The 23,618-nt window shown below is 34.0% G+C and overlaps 1 long non-coding RNA gene and 1 other non-coding gene across 3 annotated transcripts; both read left to right on the top strand.

Annotated features, from left to right (window-relative positions):
- The first annotated feature begins 286 nt into the window (after positions 1 to 286).
- Positions 287 to 4,529, top strand: LOC145096776 (uncharacterized). 2 transcript variants are annotated; one of them, XR_013704061.1, is made up of 4 exons: positions 287 to 531; positions 635 to 704; positions 799 to 1,306; positions 4,216 to 4,529. It is a non-coding gene; the product is annotated as an uncharacterized LOC145096776 (long non-coding RNA). The 2 variants fall into 2 exon arrangements; XR_013704060.1 differs by lacking the exon at positions 4,216 to 4,529 and having other exon boundaries at positions 288 to 531; positions 799 to 3,317.
- A 2,438-nt stretch (positions 4,530 to 6,967) lies between these two features.
- TRNAK-UUU (transfer RNA lysine (anticodon UUU)) lies at positions 6,968 to 7,040 on the top strand. The gene has a single exon. It is a non-coding gene; the product is annotated as a tRNA-Lys (tRNA).
- The last annotated feature ends 16,578 nt before the right edge of the window (positions 7,041 to 23,618 follow it).

Raw genomic sequence — 23,618 nt, forward strand, 5'->3', positions numbered from 1 at the left:
GCTCGATGAACTGCATGAAATATGTGTTTGAGATTAAAAAAAAATTACCCACATTAAAACAAACTTTATCAAACTGTCATAACGAACATGACTTCCCTCTTGTTGAAAACAAAATCACGTTGAGCCGCGTCACACGCATCTGGAATCTTCTCGGTAGATGCCCTCTATTTCATAACCTTTAGTTTGCAATGCTGTGTCTTAAATCTAGCCGTTGAAAACACCAATGTATTTTAATCCCTTCCGTTGGATCATATCCAAGGGTCAATAAATAACCCTGTTATCCTATTCTTTATTCTTTATCCCTATCCTCTTTGTTTCTTTTCAGCCATGTCGGAGGCTCTCTCTGCTTCTGTTTTTCTCAGATCTTCTTCAACACGTCCAAAATTGCCCTATTATTATTGCACACCCGCATAGATCGGCCTCCGATCTACAATTTGGTTATGATTTTACCACGTTAACCGGATTTTATTTCCGGCGATCTTTATCTTCATCAGAATCGAAGTTTCCGGCTCTCTTTTCCATGTGGATGAGGTATGTTTCTATACGTTTGTCCTATACACGTTACTGATGATACTTTCGCTTATTCTCTGTTTATATCGTTGAATTAATTCGGCTTTATCTATCATCTATATAGCTTGTGAAGATCCTCCATGGATTCCGTTTATGGCGCTACGATTAACCAGTGCGTCCTTATCCGCTTCTCGGTGAGAAATCGTTGATTTATGGAATCACGTTCGTTTTTCTATCCAAATAATTAATTAACTGGATCTAACTTGTTTGTGTTTTTTTTTATTTCAGATCGTATTCATGTGTTCTTTATCGATGATATGGGTTGAAGCTATAATACAATCTGTAGTAGTGATTGTGTAATTGATCGTTCATGTCGATCTGGTAGTATCGATGAATGATTTTCGTGAATTCAGGCACGCATATATACGATCTGTAGATGTAAAGGAGAGTTGAATTTCTTGTTGTGAGTCGGCCTTTGCCATGTCAGGTGCGCTTGCTTGGCAGGCCAACAAGTCTAATAAAATCCATACTTTTTTGTTCTGGTGAAGGGAGGTGGTACGGGGTTTGCCCGGCTCTCCCTTCATGTTCTTGTCTCGTTTCTTCCCCTTTTTCTCTTTCTTCTATGGCTTTAATGATACACACACATCAATATTGTCGCTCTTGAAACGCTTGGAACAAATTTAGTCCCAAGCATTTCAAGAATCCGTCGAATCTGTTGGAAGAACGCTCGTAATTGATCAATCATAGCAGCAGTCTCAGAATTACAAAATCGGCATCACTTTATGTGGCTCACAAGGTACAAATATCATCTTTTATCATCAATTTCCGCCAAATATTAACAAATTAGCGTGTGATACGTTTCTTATACGTCGTGAATTGCATAATTAACCGGCCAAATATGAACATTATTACGAATTAAGTGTGGTTGCTCACATAATTAAGTTCTTTGAAAGGCTGTATAACACATTTTTGAAGCTTTGATGGATTAGGATTGTTTTGTTGCTACTGTAATCGTGATATTAGTTTATGTTTATAAACGATGCCATTGTCATTGTGGGAATTTAAGATTTTGATTCAAAAATAGGCAGTTATAGGTACATAATTTTTCGTTAGTTCAATTTTTATCTTTTATTAAATAATTTAGATGTCGATTCAGATTAATATATGCTGCAAATTAGTTTTCGTGAATTGGTTCCCTTTAGTGCAAACTTTTATCGTGTTTAAAAGCATATGGGTTGTTTACTTGTTTGTTCGTTTTATTTGTGATATCAAATATTAACAGAGACATGTATTCGTAACTCATCTTGGTACTTTAGGTCGATTAACTACAATTTCTCTATTAAGCGGCCCACTTCTAGTTGGTTATTTATCCTAAAGACACCATATATAGTATTTATGTGTCATTTGCATCTTGGTAACTTTTTGCGAGTTCATACGGTATAAATATTCTGCCATTGTTGCTATTAGATTTTGGTGCTTCTGCCAAATCATGCAACAATAATATGATTACTTATATTTTTAATATCGGTCATTTCGGTATATAATCTATCAACAGCTTAGATATATTTGATGTTATATATAATTATGATGAACATTACTCTATAAGAAATTATTTTCTTTATAACAAATTAAAATTTTATTAAATTTTATAGTAGTATATTAAAATATTATTAAATTTTATTAAATGAACATTAGGTACTATTTAATTGTACCAATGGCTTAGATTGTATTTGATGTTATATATAATTATGATGAACTTCATTAAGAGCGTGTTATTTGATGTTATATATATAAAAGAAACATTGAGCTTAAGCTAAATCATTTGAGAATTAAAATAATATTTAGGCTCTTTCTAATCAATTGGCCCAATTAATATTAATTTGGGCTAAAATAATTCTTGGTAAATTATTTTGATAGGCAAGTTGTTTTAATCAGTCTTATAATTTAACTAAACTTAGTTGATAGCACTTCTAACTTTTATTTTTACTCGTTTTTTTGCAATTACTTTTTTTATAGCTTTTAGTCCTTTACAACTTTTTAGTGTTGATTAACATTTTCATATTTATATTTTGTATTCTTATCTTTTTGATTTGTATATTTGTAGCCCTATAACTGGAATTTAATATTTAGCAATTGGTTGAGTTCTTGTGATTTAACTTTTGGCTACCATTTTTATAAACCTACCATAAGTTTTTCTTTACAAATTTCATTTTAATATCACTTGTTTAGAAATCTTTGTTAATTTTTCTTTACATATTTCATCGTTTGAGTCCCTCATCAGTCATCATTGTGATTGCGATTAGCCTAGCCTGCAAGCGGATCTTAATACGTATCATTTGTAAATCAGAATCTCAAACGATGCAATTCAAACTTGGAGAAACGTTGAATGAAAATCCAAAGATTACACTCATGTCTTGGAACAATTAATTCAGGCCTCGATTCAGAGAAAGGATTTGGAAGTAAAGATTTACTCGATTGTTCCTACTGAAGTAAAAGATATTTTAGAATTGAAAATTCTTTTTTAAAACAAGACAATCAAAATTTAACTGCTAAAAATAATGATTTTGAACAAATGCTGCGTGATTATTTAAAACAAGTCACTTTTCTTGAATCTGAACATCACAGAATAAAAGAAAAGTTTGAAACCATCAACTATGCCAGAAAACCCAATGAATCTATTTTCAAAAAGGCATGTGATATAGGAGCTGGTAGAATAGATGTAACCGTGAACAAGGATTTATTGTTACTTGATTTTTCATGTACATAATTAAATTTGTCAAAAAAAATTGTTTATAGTTTTATGCGAATATTTTTATGTTTGGTAAAATCTTTGAACTTATGTTAGTAAAATTGATGTTTAGGGTTTTTCTTTTATATAAAAATTTTCGCATTAACGTAGAAAAAGAAATCTTGATCCCTGTTAGGTGTTCGCAGGACGAGAGTATAATAATATTTAACTATGATAAATATAATATCAATAATTTTTTTGTTACAGGCCTTAATTAATATTATATTGTGTTAAATAATATTTGATTGAATATTATAAATAGTATTTTAATAAATATTATTTTATTTAATAAAAACTTATTTACACTTATAGCTCCTCTACTTCTTAAATTTTTTTTTTACACTTAAAAATATATGAAATAAAGAAATGCATATTAATAACCTTCCATAGTTTATTAAAAATATATGAAAAAAGAAATGCATATTATTAAACTGTCATAATTGCTCATACTTTTATAATTATAATTAGATCTTTTTATATAGGAATTAGTAAGGGTTATTTAGTCATTAGTGATTTTGAGGTATTGTAAATAATATTTGTAAGTAATACTTATAAGTTTGAGGGGAGTTTTATGAAAATAGTTACATTCTCATTCAAACACACCAATGTTTGCTTAGTGTTGATATTTAACATTTTTTAGACTAATTATGCTATAACGATTTGATGTTCTTAGAAAATTAAATCCTATAAACTTTATTAAATCCTATAAACTTTCTTTTTCATCAGCCAATAAATGGAAGTCTAAATAAGTAAGTTCTCATTATTTTAGAAGGCCTTCTAGATGTATTTCCAAATATATTGGATTTGGTATTAGACCAAAAGTTGTCAAGACAATCGTCTTATTATATTAAGAGAAATAGTGACCAATTATGGTCCAATTTCGTAAAGACTTTTTCATTTGTGGTTTTTTTATGTAGGGTTTTGAATATGCTGCCAAGTCTACTTTGAGTTGTCAAGTACTTCACATTACAAGTAATCTTAAATCTTGGGACGTGAGCAAAAGATGATTTGATGTGCTGTTAAAGTTTATATTAAAAACAAATCTAATGATATTAATACTTGCATGGATGGTGATCTTACTACAGAGGTAGATTCGAATTCGTATTTGAGTCGTTTTTGTGTGTTCGTGTTAAAAATTCGACACGAAATTGATACGATTTAACATTTGTTTGTCATGTTTGTCGTGTTATGTATGATTAAGTATTAAATAAATAAACTAATTGTTATTTTATGTAATCTTTGTCGTGTTTTTTTTTTTTTTTTTTTTTTTTTTTTTTTTTTTTGTAATTAGTTTGTTTTCGTTTTAGTTAAAAAAACTAAAATTTGTTGGGTGTCAGAAGGAGATGGTAATTTAAGATTCTTTAAAGGAATGTTAAATAAAAAAGAACACAAGTTGTTACCGCGACATGGTGGATGATGGCTGCTTATTCACATATCCATATGGTGTTATAAACAATCTAAACAAATCGGTATTTAAGAAAAAAAACAATAATAACCTTTTTTTTATTAAATCGAGAGTATTTGTACGAAGTGTTTGAAAATATGGTGTTTGGTGATAATTTACCTTTGTTTTTATTCATTATCACTATGGAAGCAGGGGTGAATGCAAGATTTTACAGTAGGGGTGTCATGTGAAATTTTAGTGGTCTAACAATAGTTATAAAACGTCTGAAAAACAAGTGTTGTCGATGCCAGTACGGACACCATAGTAAAACTGCGAGTGTATTGGAGGTCTTCATGTTGCATTATGAGAAATAACAGATTAGTGATCTTGCATATTCCTTTCTAGATGGCACTGTGTTTCTCGGTGATTAGTCGTAAGAAAATTTAATGAGTATTATTCGAGAAATAATGAGAGTAAGTATTATTCAAATTATAATGTGCTTTTAGCTTGCTTTCCGTCTTAATTTAACTTGCATAAAAGTAAGTTACTAGGAATTGTGTTCTCAACTAGCGAAGTTGAAGGGATAGCGGATTTTGTTGGATGTTGCCCGACTAAATTTCCTTTTATGTACCTCTGGTTTGCTAGTGAGTACTATCATATCATATTTTGAAGGGGGAAAGTGAATTATCGGTAAATTGATGTCCAAATTTTTTACCTGTAAAGTTCAAGCCTTAACAGTGGGATAGAGAACTATTTTTTATAGTCAATGTAGGACTCCTGGTATTTGCTACATGTCATTTTTTCGAGCGCCAGAAGCAGTAATCAATTACTTGGAGTCCTTACGGTGTAGATGATTTTGGGGAAGTGACTTTGGTGAAAAGAAAATGTCTTGGGTGAGTTGGAAAACTGTGATGACAAGTAAAGATGAATGTAGACTTGAAATTGGTAGATTCAACCTTCTTCTCTTCTTTCAAATGGACATGGTGATTCATGTTGGAACCTAATGCTTTATGAGTTCCTGTCATCAGTGGCAGAGCAAGGATCCAAGTAAAGGGGTGGCCTAATTTTTTTTTAGGATAACCTAATTTTTTTCCAGGGTACTTGGGTTTTTGTGGTTCGGTTTCGGTTTTAAACCCAAATCTTAATCGAATCCTTAGCTAACCTCGAGTCTTATTATATAAACATGAAGTTGAAGTATATTTTAATATTTGAATCGATGTGGGACTTAAAGTAGATATCAAATATAGCATGAGCATAATATGTTTATATAATAAAAAAAACATGGCTGAGTTTACATGTGTTTAGCGATGTGAGATAGAATAGCTGGAAAATAAAACAAAAGTAAACAAAGAATATGTAAGAAATGTGAATTGATCTCGAGACCTTTGCTTGAATAAGTCAACGCCTTAACCAGCAAACAAACTATTTGTTTGTGTTTATAAGTGGAGGGATGCTTATATATACACTATACCGAATTTTTTTTGAGAGATACGTTAACAAAAATTACACTACCGAAAAAAATTGAGGGATATCCCGGGCTACCCTGTGATCCCCGTGGATCCGCCCCTGCACGTCATCAAATTATATACGGAAGGGATGAGAAATTTGGGTCCTTTTTGCCTCGAAGACATTCAACCAGCCTGTTATATCTTTCATTTCTATGGAGGGGATGGGAAATTCAGCTCCTTTCTCCTTTCTAAAGGTATGAACATGGAATTTTTTTTTAATCGTTGAATAAAGTTGGTGATGGCCAATTGACTTGATTTTGGAAGGATATTTGGTCTGGTCAATTGCTTCCCGTAAATTTATGTTTTGGAAAATGATAAGACGAACGTTTTATAAGAATATTTTAGTTAGTTATTAAAAAGATTAAATTGAAAATTAATTAGATTGATGGACTCAAAACCTTATATTTTGCTCTGAATTTGTTTTTTTTTGGTGATCGATTTGGACCTCTAGTCTGAGCATATGTCAAGTCGAATTTTCCTTTGTTGAAGACAACATAGAACTCTCATATTAAAATAATCATCTTATTTGTAACAACAAAGATGAACGTTATTCAAATTTACAATGAAATTTTATTTTTTAAATATTAACTATTTCACCGTCTCCAAAATATTTATTTCTAAACCGTAATTTTATTTTTAAATTTTAAACTCATATCACTCTAACATTAAAATATTTATTTCTTAACCGTAATTTTACTTATTATACGTTATGTGTAGTTTGATTAGCATGCAAGATTTAAACGTATTTAAATAATTAAGTTAGAAATGTAAATGTAAGCCGTTCTAGCTCAGTTGGTAGAGCGCGTGGCTTTTAACCACGTGGTCGTGGGTTCGAGTCCCACGGATGGCGAATACTTTTTTTAACCTGATTTTTATATTTTCTAATATACAAACTAGAAAAAGTAAAAAACTATTCCCAAAATCTAACTCTCAAAACATCCCACAAATTTTATATTTTGAATGAACAACTATAAAGATAAAAAAAACATAAAAACGAGACATAGAAGTATGTCAATATATATTATTATTTGATCGCTTTATTCGTTTATACTCAAAGTTAGCTCAAATTTTAAAGATGAACAAGACATTGTTTTTGTTATAACGATTACGGTTTAAATTTGGCTTAAATCTTTACCGACTTAAAACATGAAAAATACTATGAAAAATGATTGAGCAAATTTATAATGTGTATGTATGTACACTTAGAAGGACCAATATTTTACCTATTTTAAAAAAGAAAGACCATGGGAAAGAAGTAAAGAATGGAGTTATTGTAATTTTTCAAATAACAAATCTCAAGTGCAAAAAAAATATAATAAACGACTTCTTTCAACTAATTATGCAAAAGCATAACATTTGACGATGTACATATTTGGGCTTCTTGTTGGAAAGAAGGGTTTCCAAAAAACGATGGTATCCTATCCGGATTCCGGGTCAACTTACGTGCATCTCGATTAATCCATGTGCAAACATGAGGCTATGCTTGATAACCTGGAATCACCACAAACAAACATCCATGACCACAAGAAAATGGCAGTGCCATAATTCGAGTTGATGGGTTATATACCACGTCTTCCACGTGCATTACCGGTTAATCACAATCCTTATGCTTTATTTGAGGGTAATGTCATTATATCCCTACAAAGTCTTCACTCATTTTTTTTTAAGTCTAAATGCATAAACTTTATATTTACCGGCTAAAAATGAGCTTTGACTTGTAAATTGTAATAACATGTATCTATTGATGATGTGACTTTATTTTTTAAGTGATAAAAAAAAGTTTCCAACTCACCTAACCCATCGTCCCCATCTGACAAATCTAAGTTATATAAAGATCACTTTCCTCGTAAATTTACACAAGATTCCCCAATAGTGGATATTTAAAGAACACAAGCAATATCTGAAATTCGTAACCTATATTCTCGATTCTAGCTACATCGGTCGTTGTCTTGGAATCGAACCGCCATCTGTAATTGAACCATCGAAACGAAAGATGATATTGCTAGATAATATATGATCTTAAAGAGTCATACTAACAATAACTTGATGTTGATATATTATTTATAAGAATTTTATCATTAATAAATATCTATATTTCTTGTATTTAATTGGAAAATTATCATTTTATGAAAATAATATTTTCTACAAATCGATGAATTGTTGTTTTATGAAAATAATAATAAAAGAGAGTATAACTAGTTATTTATACATGTATGCTTAAATAAGTAGTGTACAATATTTTAGACTAATAGAAGTCTACTAGTTTATTACATATACATTATAATAATAAGATGAAATGTGCAAACAAATTCTCTTTCTTTTTCTTGTAAACCTTCCACCATAAGAGTACGGGTGGATGTTGTATTTTTATTTATTTATTTATTTATTTATTTATTTTTGACACCGTTAGAGTAAGGTGGATGTTGCTTTTTTGACCATCTGTTACACCAAATGTTGCTTACAAGTCATGACTTTCAATTATTGGAAGTATGAGCTTCATTTTATGTGTGTAAGTATATAAAGGAGAGTTGGAACAAAAATTAACTAACAATTTTTTTAGTCTTTTTTTCGTCTTAAAACCGTGAGCATACAAGGCTTCACTCCTCTCCTCCTCCTTGCATTGTGCAGTGAAGATTAGAGCCTTTTAAGTTGTTTCTCCTTAAGACTTATTTGGTATATGTCTTTAAGTCTTAAGAACAACTTAATATACAAGAAGGACTAGCATCCAAATCAAGTTGATGTTTCTATCTAAGGTGGAGTTCTATACACACATTTTTCATCAACTTCCAACCTCACAAGAGGAACCAAAGTTTTCAATGATTGTATTCATCTTTCCATGCTTTACATAATGACCTTGGTGGGTTAAAATCGTTTTAAGTTTATTCATAATTTTAAAGCTTCTGTTGTCGTTTCTAGTGTTTTTAGAAACTGATTTTTGAATAAAACCCAACCCGCCATCTAAAATCAACATTCAAATACAAACCTTCAAATGTAAAGACTAGTGCTATGTTTGGCGGACTAGCTGAAAAGCTAGCTGTTAGCTGAAAAGCTAGTTGATGGCTGAAAAGCTAGCTGTTAAATAAAAAGCTAGCTGATAGCTGAAAAACTAGCTGATAAAAAATAACGTTTGGTAAAACTAGCTGCAATATATAAAATTACATAAAAGGACATGTAAGAATATGTGTTTATATAATTAATTAAGGGGTGTATTTGGAAAATTTTAAAGAAGCTCCTAAAAAGCTAGTCTAAGTAGCTTTTCAAAAAGCTAGCTTATCAGCTACTTTTTGGCTTACCGAACACGACAACATAAAAAAGCTCGAAAAATAAGCTAGCTTATCAGCTAGCTGTGGCGCGCCAAACATAACCTAGAAAGCAACCATCATCTAATGCTTTTTGATTTGTTCAATTTTCCTTCAATGCAGCTTCTTGTAAATGTAACATTCCTTTATCCCTATCTTGTTTATAGCACTACAGATGCTGAAGATTTAGCGATTCTTAATCACTTTAGAAAAGGGCTAAAGAATCTCTAGATTTTAAAATGACTTGTCAATGGCGACTATCCTTGTGGGCCACCACTTTGGACTAATATATTTTATCTTAAACTACGGTTTTGCGGAATTCGAAGTTCATGTATGAACTTGGCGGTTGTTATGGAAGATCTTAGATGTTTCAACACTATTTGGGACTTGATTTTAAAAGATATATGTTTTGACTCATATATTGTTTATCTATGTACGATTCATCTCTCAAAATGGCGGTTACATATATATATTTTTTCACGAATTGTTTTCTTTGATTTTTGTTTGTTTTGCTAGATCTTGGGTGTCAAGGTGGGTAGGAGATAGATGGTGTTGATTCCCGAAAGTGTTGCATGGTCGTAGTTGATGACGGTGCACGGTGGTAGTCAATGGTAGTGTTAGGTGGTTTTGTTGAATGTTCTTCAAACCTTCATAATTCTCCCTATCTATATCAATAATAATAATAATAATAATAATAATAATAATAATAATAATTTATGATTTTGACCAAACTTGTAACCAGACTACCACGTATAAAGGTTAATACAACCCCATGTGGACATGTTAAGTTGACCGAAATGCCAACTTGACTTCCATGTGATCAATGTTAATGAGTAACCCCTTCGAATGAATTTTAATGATTTTTATTTTAATACATAAAATGGAGTTCACGCCTCTATACACCGAAAAATAACATAAGACACTTTTTAAAACAAAACTAAAGACTGTGTAAAGTTACAAAGACATTATTCCTATTTCTTTCTTAGTTTTACTAATTTAGTATATATATATATATATATATATATATATATATATATATATATATATATATATATATATATATATATATATATATATATATAACTTTAGAATAACTTATAAATTTTGTCTTTGTGTGCAACGTCCATATTTTTCTACCAATGTACACCCAGATTTATCAAAAATCATTTAAAAGTTTTACAAATAATCTTAGTGTACAATGACACTCTTGCATACAAGAAGTTATCACAAGGATCGTGCTGGCAACAAGCACAAGATCGAGCCGGACATCACAATAATTCTACGTGCAAAACAGATCATCACAAAAACGTATGCCTCACGGCTTAGTGAATAACAACTACTAAATCATAATCAAATAAATCATAATTCATACAAATAATATAAATCATGTATATTCCACATAAATCATAATTGTCACATACGTAATCATTTCATCAAATGATTCATTTCTTTAGTAATAATCTATCTATCAAATAGCTGCCCAATCAATAATCAATATCTTACTCATATTGAATCTCATGCTCAATGACCAATATATCAAATGTGTTATATCTTCCAATCATAATATATATCTATCGGTAAAATATTAATCTATTAATATAATCCAATCTCTCATCTATAATCTATTCCTCAACATTTCCTCAATCTCTAAATCAACAATTAATATTCTAAATAATAATCAATTATATAATAATCATCACAATTATCACAACTATGAATATTAGAGTAGTGTTACTCACATGCTAAAGTGACATGCTTATTCCAGTCTCAATTTTACTCTTCCACTACTTCTGAGCTCGTCACACGGTAACACCAATTATTAAATAATAAGTCCCTCAGAATATGTCCAGACTCACTAATAATTATAATTGGCTTAGCCCATAAGCTCATGGCTAAATCTCTCATATCAGGTATTTCTCAGGCAATAGGGTTATAATCCTTGTCAACCAAAATGATATTAATCATAAAATTTTCTCACTAATCTTACCAACAAGTTTATAACAACTCCATATCACAAATACTCGTAACCCTTACATGGGTCTAACATATCTAATAATAGTCAAATATCATAAATACAATTTATCGGGTAAAAGATACCTCACTGTATCCCATAACTCAACTCTATATCACCCGTACGCCAAAATACTTCAAAACAACTAAAAAAAACGCTCATATTTTTACTCTGGGGGATGCTCACGTCATGAGCATATACCTCTCACGTCGTGAGAAGTGTTTAGACCGGTTTCTGCCACGTGTCCTACTCTTTCGCCATATGTTTTCGTCGATTCATGCTACTCATGTTATGAGGAAACATCCCTCACGCCGTGAGGGTCAATGGTTTGACCGTTGACTTTCTCAATATAGAAACGTACTTTCATCAAATCTTCAAATGATCATAACTTCCTCATTCGGACTTCGTTTTTGATGATCTTTATATCCACGGAATCCTATCAACGAGCTTTATAACATTATTTAAATATATTTTGCTAAATATTATTTCTAAAAATAAAGCAACTCAAGACTTTATCTCATCTACTCGACTCATGATATCTATATTTCGTAAAATAACATCTGTTTTGAAAAACCGGACGTTACATTGTGGTTGGCACCGATATGCTGTTTGGGTATAAATATTTAAAACTTGATATGGTAAGTCCTTATAGTTGCAAAATCCATCAGAGTTGGTTCTTGATACTAACTCCGTTAATTCTCTTCCCTTAAGTGTATGTTAAATGACAAATTTGTCCATGTTTTTTTTTGTCATTTTTTAATTTATTCTCCTAATTTATATTTTGATTATTAAATAAAGGGACAACCACTAAACCACCTATCACAAATACCAACATTCCAACACCACTCAATAAATAATCAATAATAAATATCACTTATCCTTTACAAGTTAAAATACCAACTAAAAATTAGTTATATGATCAAATACCCAGTAAATGAATATCAATTACAAACCAATAATCATTAACAATAAAAAAACAAAGACACTCTTACTGTTTGTTAATTTCTAGCGGTATTTTTGTGTTTCCATTTTGGTTGCATATCGAGAAAAAAAATTAAGGTAAAAGTGAAAATATAATCAACACTTTGTTAATAAATAATAAAATAAAATTGTCACCTTTAGCAACATCATCATCTTTAAAAATGTCATCCATGTTGTCGTGATCAGCTTTCTTAATTTTCTTACTCAATCTTGGATGCAAACCAAGGTCTTGGTAAGGATCAAAAATATGCGACCGTTTGTACTAAAATCCGACTCGGATGCTACAATAGATATTTGAATATCCAAAACATCTAATAACATAAAAATATAAACTTTTTAATTAATAAATATTATAAAATTATATATTTCTCCATCCATGAGACAATTAGGTAACACAATGTATTACTTTTTTCCACCAATCTAGAATATCAAAGTGTTGAACATATGGAGTTGATTTTTGTTCAAATATTATGTTAACTTCATTTTCATTGAAGCAAAGGGGTTCTCTGATTGAACTAGAAGTTGGCTCAAGAAGTCATTATCATCATTAACGTACTCGACTTCGTGACTATCACAGGGATCAAGATGATAGGTTAGACTCGATATTTTATAACTTTTCTTTGTACCCATTAAAGAAGTTTTCAAGCCTTGTTCAAATATTATGTTAACTTCATTTTCATTGAAGCAAAAGGGTTCTCTGATTGAACTAGAAGCTGGCTCAAGAATTCATTATCATCATTAACGTACTCGACTTCGTGACTATCACAGGGATCGAGATGATAGGTTAGACTCGATATTTTCTAACTTTTCTTTGTACCCATTAAAGAAGTTTTCAAGCCTCTTTTAATTATATATATATATATATATATATATATATATATATATATATATATATATATATATATTAAAGACTAAGCCTTTAAATCAATCCCTAAGTTGGAAAGAGGATTATTTTCCATCTCCTTATACTTGATCAACCTCTCAATGGAATTTCGAAGAAATGCGAATCTTCATTCGCATATCCGCTATGATCGCAAAGTACATGTAGCCATTCAATTTTTCTTTATTTCCATAATACTTGCCGTATTTAGTTAACATATCCTTACCCATTAAACAAAATTGTGGTTTATCAAAACACACTCGTATATGTTGGTAAACGTGACATATATCTACAAACAAGCCAATATACCAGTGGTTTTATAGTCGTTGATACTACATCCATTTTGATCTTGAACTTCTCAAGAAAGGTGACCATTCCTCTGTAAGCACGAATATGTTCATGCATGGGGAATACTATGTTTTTTGAAAAGGAAGGATCTAGTAAGATAAGAAAGTTTGGTTTTATAAAAGAAATCAACTTTAATGCCCCCTGTTTACCGACCTGCAACTCAGTCAACACATATCCAAATAAGGTGTTTCTGGAGTCTAAAAGTAATAAAAAACATTAAAATACATTATGGAAAAAAATCAGATAGATCAAAATTATAAGGATTTGGTTATGATAGTTTAAACTTAAGTACAAAGTTTGAACAGTGTAGAAACAACAAATCAACTTTGATATCCCATGGTAAGGGGTGTATAATTCTGTCAAAACATATCTAAATAAGGTATTTCCAAAGTCTAAAAGTAAGACAAAATATTGAACTACACTTTGGGAAAAAAACCAGGGCAATCGAAGTTATAACGAATCGGTTATAAAAGTATAAGGTGGAGCAAAAAACACGACACAATGCATAAAAAAATGGAATGGAATAGTTAATTACCTTCAAATTTATACATGCATAAAACTTTTTCAAATCCACCACAATATTTAATAGCTCTTAGAATTCTAACGAGTGGGACAATCCATGCACAAAAATTCCATGGTACCATCTTTTTTCTGCCAGTCTAGTAGATTATGTCATGAGCCACATTTATGAGGTTGGCTCATATCTAATGGTAGTGAGTTAATGGTAGATGCTAATTAACTTACAATCTATCTAAAGGTAATAGAAGACCTACATTCTGTTTAAAGGAAAAAGGAAATAAAAATTAAGATGCAATCCATGTACGTTGCGACAACTGGCAAACTTAGAGTCAAGCCAAGTCAAAAGATGTATTATATATAAGTAAAACCACATTGTAACTTTATTGCAATGTATCATCTATAGCCATGAGGGAATGCATATATAATCTATATATAAATAGATATATTAAAACCCATGTTGATATAAGTTTAAATAAGTCAACATAAGTCAAAAGGTTAAGTTAAAACCATAAATAATACAACTCCTTTGAGTTTTTGGTTTTAGGAATCTTGGATGCAAGTGGTTTTCGGTTTGTGGAAATTTGATTCAAAAAGGGGTTTTCGGTTTTGGGTTTCCCCTAGTACCGAAATCTATTTTCTTGGGACCACCAAGGCCGAATACTCAAAGCTAGGACCCAAATCTCCTTATGTTTGATGCCTAGGCCGAAAACCCTTTTGGCTTTGGTGTAGTTATGGCTGGAATCACCCTAAAAGTGGCCAAGTGGTGCCACTTGATTGAATATTTATCTTCCCAAAGTGATTTAATACACATACCAATGTAAACCTCCTATCACCCTATCTTATTGCCTTCCTATATAAGTCACGATTTTGAGAACCATTCAACCCCATTTCTTAGTAAACATATTCACTTCACATTTCTCTCAAAAACCAAACCCCATTCCATTCTCAAGATCAGTTAGCTCCATGAGACTCTTCCTTTGTCTTCAAAGTTGTTATTAGAACTTAAGGTAAGATCATCTAATTTAGTGTTATTACTAATACATTTCATGATAATCCATCTTATTCACACACTAGTATGTGTTAAAACTCTTAGGATTCAATCATTTTTGAGTGCTCGTAACTTGAAGATCGTCACCATCATCTCGTTATCTAACCGCGATCACACTCGAGGTGAGTTCATACCCCTACATTTTCCAAAGTTTTTCTATGTTTTAAGGGGGGGGGGGGGGATACAAGTGAAACACAAGGAAACTTGTGTTAAAATACAAACCATTACTTATCTTTTCTTACGTTTTATAAACGGTTTACGTGGAAATGCTAATTATGCGAAACAACGTTACTACCAAATGTATAAACCTTACATACAAAGTTGTTAAAACACAAAGGTTTTCATTTCAACGAATACACTTTAAACTATAATAGGTATAGTTTGTGGAACATTACGCTAGTTTTACCCTTTCTGGATTTAGAAATAATTATATAAAAGTATAATTATTTTCACACTATACAAACACTATGAAAGGGTAATGCTTACATCTACAACAAAAAGGGTTATCATTTTCATTTGACGTAAACCTGTTAATGAATGAAATTGTGAGACATTCGGCTTTACGGTAATTTTAAAAGTACTGCATTAAATTCCTGTAATTATAACCAGAATCTATTGTAAGGAGAGCGTGATACTTGTGTATAGATCTATACGGGACTGACAATCTCACACCTAAAATGTTAGCTACAGTTAGACCGACAGGTCTGGGGTGACAATAGTCATAACATTCCGACGCCTGAAGAACATCATTGCAGGCCAACTGGGTCACTAGCATGGTTATAATAACTCACATGGGGGTATTAACAATACATATGGTTTACGGGGATAACAAACACTTAAATGGTTTTATGTACATATAAAACTACATACACTATTTTAAGTATGGAAAATACTTTTATATTTCGATCGTGGAATATTTAAGACTACAACTCATTTTATTGAAAACATTGGGTTTTCTGAAACAAACACTATAATTTTACGAATAACGACTTACAAACTCGTTTTATGGAAAATATCAGATTTTCTGGAAACAAAAACGATTACTTTACACGGAAAGACATACATTTTCTCATATAAACGCTTATGAACTTACCAACTTAATTGTTCACACTTTTTCAAAACAACTTGTATTCTCAGGGAATCAGTAATACAGGTAATCACCGGCTTTTGAGGATGGGGCGCTAAGCCGACCGGTTCAAAACTCATTTTTGTCGTCATATTGTAATTTATTTGGAAACATGTAACTGTTGCAACATGTAACCTTTTAAATTATATTTATGATGGTTGTGTTTGCTTTCTTTACTATTACTCAACTGTTATTTTACTGTACATGACATCATCCACCCCTGAACGTTTCCCTTCATTCTGGTTTAGGGGTGTGACAGATTGTTATCAGAGCATTGTTTATAGTGAACTAAGTATATCAAACCACATAAAGATATAAAAAATATAAATACAATGAGACTAAAACTCTCTGACGTAACATTTTCGTACAAGTATACTTTAAAATATTATGATATTTTTGTTAAAGTATAAGTACAAACATACTTAGTAGTCTAGTGTCATAAACAATAACCAAACAAAAAATATTAAGATAAGTTGAACACTACGAGTAGGTCTCGAGGTATGTAATCAGATATGAGATGAATATAGTTTGATCAACTATATTTATCCAAGATATGACCAACATATTCCGGGGAGTGGTAGTGAACAACAAGTCTAAAACTTACCAAAGAAACTCTAGAACCAAACATAAAAGTTTAAAATACTATAGGAGTATTTTATGATACTATAAGAATCGTAACAACAATATTTGAGCCTCGATATTTACTAAAACTAGTAATCGTTAGGAACCTTATCACAAAAATAAATCAAATCCTTCACATAAAAAAAATAAAAGACCCTTACTGGTAGGTCTAAACTTGCAGCGTGTATACGCTAAAGGTTATATATGATTAAGATTCTATAGACTTAGGATATGTGATTCCGCTTTAAATCATGTTCCTTGTCTGGTTGTGGGTTTAGAGTGGGTCTACTTATCCGACTGTCTATTCGATCTTGATTATATACAACGTGTATACACTAGGTAATTATAGAAGGACCCGGTATGGGCCACAATTTTATTGAAAATTATTTCCATTAAAAATTTATTTTTTTCCCTAAAAAGTACTACATAATTATACACTTAAAATTTTCATATATTTCTCATATCCCTATTCTTGCACAGACGCAATTGCAGGATTTCACATAACAGGAGACCCCTATTTCCCTCACCAAAGGAATGCTGGTTGGATCGTAGAGGATCCCGAAGAGGATCCTGAGGAAATGATGGAAGAAGACCCCGAATACAATTCTGAGAAAGAAAACGATTCGGAGGAAGAAGACGAGGAAGAGGATCGGGAAGACACCGACTCGAAACCAGAGGTCTACAATCCGCCTCCTGTCCCCGCTCCCAGACGGAACTTTTAGGGCCTGACACCTCGATGGGCGGTGGACATTAAGAGATGGAGCCAAGAACTGGGCCAACGCCCACCCTACGATATGGAACAAAGCTTCTATAATCTCGACAGAGTAGGCTCAGCAGATAAGGCTCTTCCTGTCATAGTCCGTCGCATCGCTCGTCATGGTGAGCAAGCAAGAGCATTTGTCAACCACCTCATGGAAGTTGGAGCACTGAGATCACCATAGTTCACCTTCGTCGCCTGGACGAAGAACATGATCAGACCAGGAACCACACCGAGGCTCTTAAGGAGGAAGTTACCATAATTCGAGCTGAGGTTAAAGAGTTTCAGGAACGTCAAGCTGCATTAGAAGAATGGGTGATAGCGGCAGAACGTCAAGTGACAGAAGCCAGAGCGGAGACTAGGGCAATGTAGACTTTTATATCTTCATTTTATGGCCCTTAGAGCAGCACCCGCGGTGAGTAGTGCTTACACTACTCACATTTTGATATAGAATAAGTATACGAGTAAACGTTGGTGCTACTCTTTTCTATATATATAGATTCGACCCTGCGATTAAGTAACTACACTATTCGAGGGTTCGTGGTGCTGTCAAAACTTTCCCTTACATTGATGTAATGTAGACCTACATCAAGGCCAAATTTTCCAAACACTATGTACTAAAATTATATCAATGAAATTGACATGCATTTTATTTCATTGGGAATGTCATCACAAGTTTCAAAACCTTGTTTGTACAAATTTGATACTCATGGTAAATCTATGATTACTTAGTGTATACGTTAAAGTTATATGTAATTAAGATCCCATCAACTTAGAAATGGTGGGTCCGCTTTAGGTCCCGTTCCTTGTTTGGTTGTGGACTTAGGACAGACCCATTAGAATTGATGGTCTATTTGATATTAATTATATACAACTTGTATACACCAAGTGATTTTAGAAGGACCTTATATGGATCAAGTTACAAAATTTCATTGGGGGCATTACTATTTAAATTCATAAGTTGATGTTACATAAACTTCTATTATGAATTTATTACAAAATACTTTTAAGTTGGAACATAATGCGTGTAGAAACTAATATAGTTAGTTCAATAACACCCGATTCATAACCGCTACTAAAGAATTACCATATGTTCATCTTTAAACTCTATGGCAGAAAAATGCCACCTCGCAAATCTAACAGGCGTTTCAACAACACCACGACAACACCACCACCACAATTCGACCCTGTCGTTTTCCAGGTTGTGGTAACAGTCGCAGTGGCTGCTGCCATGTCACAAATCAGCACCAATGGTACTAGTGGGGCAGGAAATGGTACTACAAATTTTAACCAAGGAGATAGTTAGGAACGTACAAGGGAATGTTCCTACAAATACTTCACTAATGGCAAACCCAAACCCTTCAATAGAAGCAGAGGTGTCATCGCTTTAATGCAATGGTTTGAGAAGACTGAATCAGTCTCTTAAATTTGTGTGTGCCCCGAAGCAAGCAAAGTCAAATTTGCAGCTTGCACTTTCTTGACAAGGCCCTTACATGGTGGAACGAACATGTCAATTCACTAACCCTCCCAGTGGCTAATTCGATGAGTTTGGAAGACTTGGAGATTTTAATGTTGGGAGAGTATTGCCCAAGGGGCGAAGTGCAAAAACTAGAAGAGGAGCTGTGAAACCTCAAAATGACAGGCTCTGACATTGCATCCTATACTGCTAGATTCAATGATCTAGCGGTATTGTGTCCCGGGATGGTCACCCTGGAAAGTAAAAAGGTGGAGAGATATATCTGGGGACTATCTCCCCAGATTCAAGGGAACGTGATAGCTTCAAACCCGATTACTTTCGACAGTGCCAAACGCTTGGCCCAGAAACTCATCGATCACGGAGTTCGCCAAGGCATAATGGCCCCAGTCCCGAGCAAACAAAAGGGAGAAACAATAAAAGAAAGTTTTGGAACGACAGGAAGGACCAACCAGCATAATACCCCGCTAAGAAACAACAAATTGTTGCTGTTCATGCTGCCACTACCCTGCCGCTCCAATGCCATTGAGACAATATGTCGGGAACTTACCAAAATGTAACAAGTGCAACTTTCACCAAAACGATGCTTGTCGGGAAATGCACTGCAATAATTGAAACAAAAGGATGCATACAGCCCGTTTCCGTAAGGCACCAGCCCAACAAAACACCCAGGCCGCCAATGCTGGGGTAAGCCGAGCCTGCTACGGCTGTAGGGAGACCGGGAATTTCAAAAGAGAGTACCCAAAAGCAAGAAAAACTAATACCGGCGGTGTGGGAAGAGTTCTAGCCATAAGACATGAGGAAGCAGTTGAAGACCCATGGTGGTGACCAGTACATTTCTCCTCAATAACTCATGTACATGCATACTTTTCGATAGTGGAGTGGAGATGAGTTTCGTAAGCCATAAATTTAAACACATACTCAATCAAAAATCACAAACACTCAACAAAATGTTCACATTATAAATGTAAAATGGTAAAACAGAAAGCACTAAGGATATGTATGTAGGATGCACTTTAGCACTAAACGGACAATCCTTCAAAATCGATCTACTACCAATCACTATAAGAAGCTTCGATGTCATTATTGGCATGGAATGGTTAAGTCTTTACCGCGCCGATATAATGTGTTACGAAAAGGCCGTTCGCCTTAACTTTCCAAGTAATGAAACCCTCGTCATTTATGGCGACAAACCCGACACAAATCTACAGATTATCTCCTTCGTCAAAGCCCAAAAGTATCTACGCAAGGAATGTCACACCTTTCTAGCTCACGTGGTAGATAAGAAACAAGAAGTAAAAGACATCAAAGACATTCCGAAGGTCTGTAATTTCCTTGACGTATTCCCAGAAGATCTTCTAGGAGTACCACCTACGCGACAAGTCAAATTATGAATCGACTTAATTCCTGGAGCCACCCCCGTAGCCAAATCTCCATACCGTCTAGCACCGGGAGAAATGTAGGAGTTATCCAACCAGCTGAACGAACTTCTAACCAAAGGATTCATTAGACCAAACTTCTCGCCTTGGGGAGCACCAATCCTGTTTATGAAGAAGAATGATGGATCATTCTGAATGTGCATCGACTACCGGGAGCTGAATAAAATTACTATCAAGAACTGATACCCTTTACCTCAAATTGACGACCTGTTCGACCAACTTTAGGGAGCAAGCTATTTTTCAAAAATCGATATGAGGTCAGGATACCACTAACTACGAGTCCAGGAAGAAGATATTCCAAAAACTGCATTCAGAACTCGTTATGGTCACTACGAGTTTGTAGTGATGCCATTCGGATTAACAAAAGCACCCACGGTGTTCATGGATTTAATGAATCACATATGCCGACCTTACTTAGAAAAGTTCATGATTGTATTCATCGACGGAATTATGATCTATTCATGAAGTAAAGAAGAACATTGTCAACACCTACGACAAGTTTTTGAGACATTAAGGACAGAGAAGTTATATGCGAAGTTCTTGAAATGTGAGTTCTGGATAAGGAAAGTGGAATTCCTCGGTCACATGGTCAGCAAGGAAGGAATACATGTGGATCCCTCCAGGATCAAGGCAATTGAAAACTGGGCAGCACCAAGAATGCCTACCGAAATCCGTCAATTCTTAGGCCTCGCTGGCTAGTACCGAAGGTTCACACAAAACTTATCCAAGATTGCTAAACCACTCACTACCTTTACTCAAAAGGAGTGACTTTCATCTGGGGGGATAGACAAGAGGCTGCTTTCCAAACACCAAAACAAGCTCTATGCAGTGCTCCGATCTTGTCCCTTCCAGAAGGAACGAAAGATTTTGTGGTTTATTGCGATGCATCGAACCAAGGTCTTGGGTGTGTGCTCATGAAACGAGGAAAGGTCATTGCCTACGCCTCGAGGCAGCTAAAAATTCACGAGGTCAACTCTACAACACATGACCTCGAATTGGGAGCAGTAGTATTTGCCCTGAAAATCCGGAGGCACTACCTTTACGACACCAAATGCACCATCTTCACAGACCATAAAAGTCTCCAACACATCCTCAAACAAAAATAGCTCAACATGTGGAAAAGACGATGGGTAGAACTACTAAATGACTATGAATGTGAAATTCGTTACCATCCCAGAAAATCCAATGTGGTAGTAGACACGCTCAACCCAAAGGAATACTCGGGCCGCCGAGTAAAATCATTAACCATGACTATCCATTCACACTTATCCACGCAGATCAAAGAGTCTCAGCTGGAAGCCTTGAAGCCCGAAAATGTTGCAGGTGAATCATTAATAGGGATGGATAAAAATCTAGAAGTCAAGAGTGCCGGAGTTCGTTATTTCATGAATCAGATCTGGACGCTGAAGTTCGGTGGATTCAAAGATGTTATCATGAACGAGACTCACAAGACTCGATACTCCATTCACCCTGTTTCGGACAAGATGTACCTGAACCTCAAGAAACTTTATTGGTGGTCGAACATGAAAGCCGAAATCACTACCTACATGGGCAAGTGCCTAACTTGTGTCAAGGTCAAGGTAGAATACCAAAAGCCCTCGGGTTTGCTGCAACAACTAGAAATACCCAAGTGGAAGTGGGAACAGATAACCATGGACTTCATAACCAAGTTACCCAAGACAACGGGTGGACTTGACACCATCTGGGTGATCGTTGATAGGTTGACCAAATCTGCACACTTCCTACCAATAAAAGAGACGGACAAGATGGAGAAGCTGACCAGAACATACATTAAAGAGATTGTGCAACTACATGGAGTACCAACATCCATTATCTCCGACTGGGATAGTAGATTCACCTCATGATTCTGGCAGTCACTATAAAAATCAATGGGAACTAGGTTGGACATGAGTACGGCCTACCACCTACATACCGATGGGCAGAGTGAAAGAAATATCCAAACATTGGAAGACATGCTAAGAGCTTGTATTATAGACTTTGGTAAAGCTTGGGATAACCATTTACCTCTTTTTGAATTCTCATACAATAATAACTATCACTCTAGCATCAAAGTTGCTCCATTTGAAGCCCTCTACGGCCGCAAGTGCAGATCAACTTGGTGCTGGGCTGAAGTGGGTGATACGCAAATAGCAAAGGGTCAAGTTCCTGACAGCACTCTCACCGGCCCTGAGATCATAAGAAAGACAACCGTGAAGATCGTCCAAATTCGAGAAAGACTGAAAGCATCCCAAGATCGACAAAAGAGCTATGCAGATAAGCGACACAAACCCTTGGAATTCCAAGTTGGTGACCACGTACTATTAAAGGTCTAACCCTGGAAGGGAATGATAGGCTTTGGGAAGCGTTGGAAGCTAATACCAAGGTATATAGGACCATTTGAGATCCTTGCAAGGATTGATCCGGTGGCTTATAAACTTCTACTACCACAAGAACTTAGTAACGTACACCCCACCTTCCACGTGTCCAATCTAAAGAACTGTTTGTCCAACGAGACTCTTGTTATCCCACTCAATGAAATCGAGATAAATGAGAGCCTCAACTTCATCGAAGAGCCAGTGGAAATCATGGATAGATAAATCAAGAAAACAAAGCAAAGCCATATACCAATAGTAAAAGTCCGCTAGAACGCCAAACGAGGACCTGAATTCACATGGGAACGAGAAGACCAAATAAAACAAAATTACCCACATATTTTCCCCAGCGATTGAAGTCCCACTCAAATTCAAATTTCGGGATGAAATTCCCTCTAACGGGGGGATGATGTGACAACTGGCAAACTTAGAGTCAAGCCAAGTCAACAGATGTATTATGTATAAGTAACACCACATTGTAACTTTATTGCATTGCATCATCTATAACCATGAGGGAATGCTTATATAATCTATATATAAATAGATATATTGA

Source organism: Lactuca serriola, chromosome 4, assembly GCF_051521515.1.
Source record: "Lactuca serriola cultivar US96UC23 chromosome 4, Lser_US96UC23_V15, whole genome shotgun sequence".
In the NCBI taxonomy this organism is placed as follows: Eukaryota; Viridiplantae; Streptophyta; class Magnoliopsida; order Asterales; family Asteraceae; genus Lactuca; species Lactuca serriola.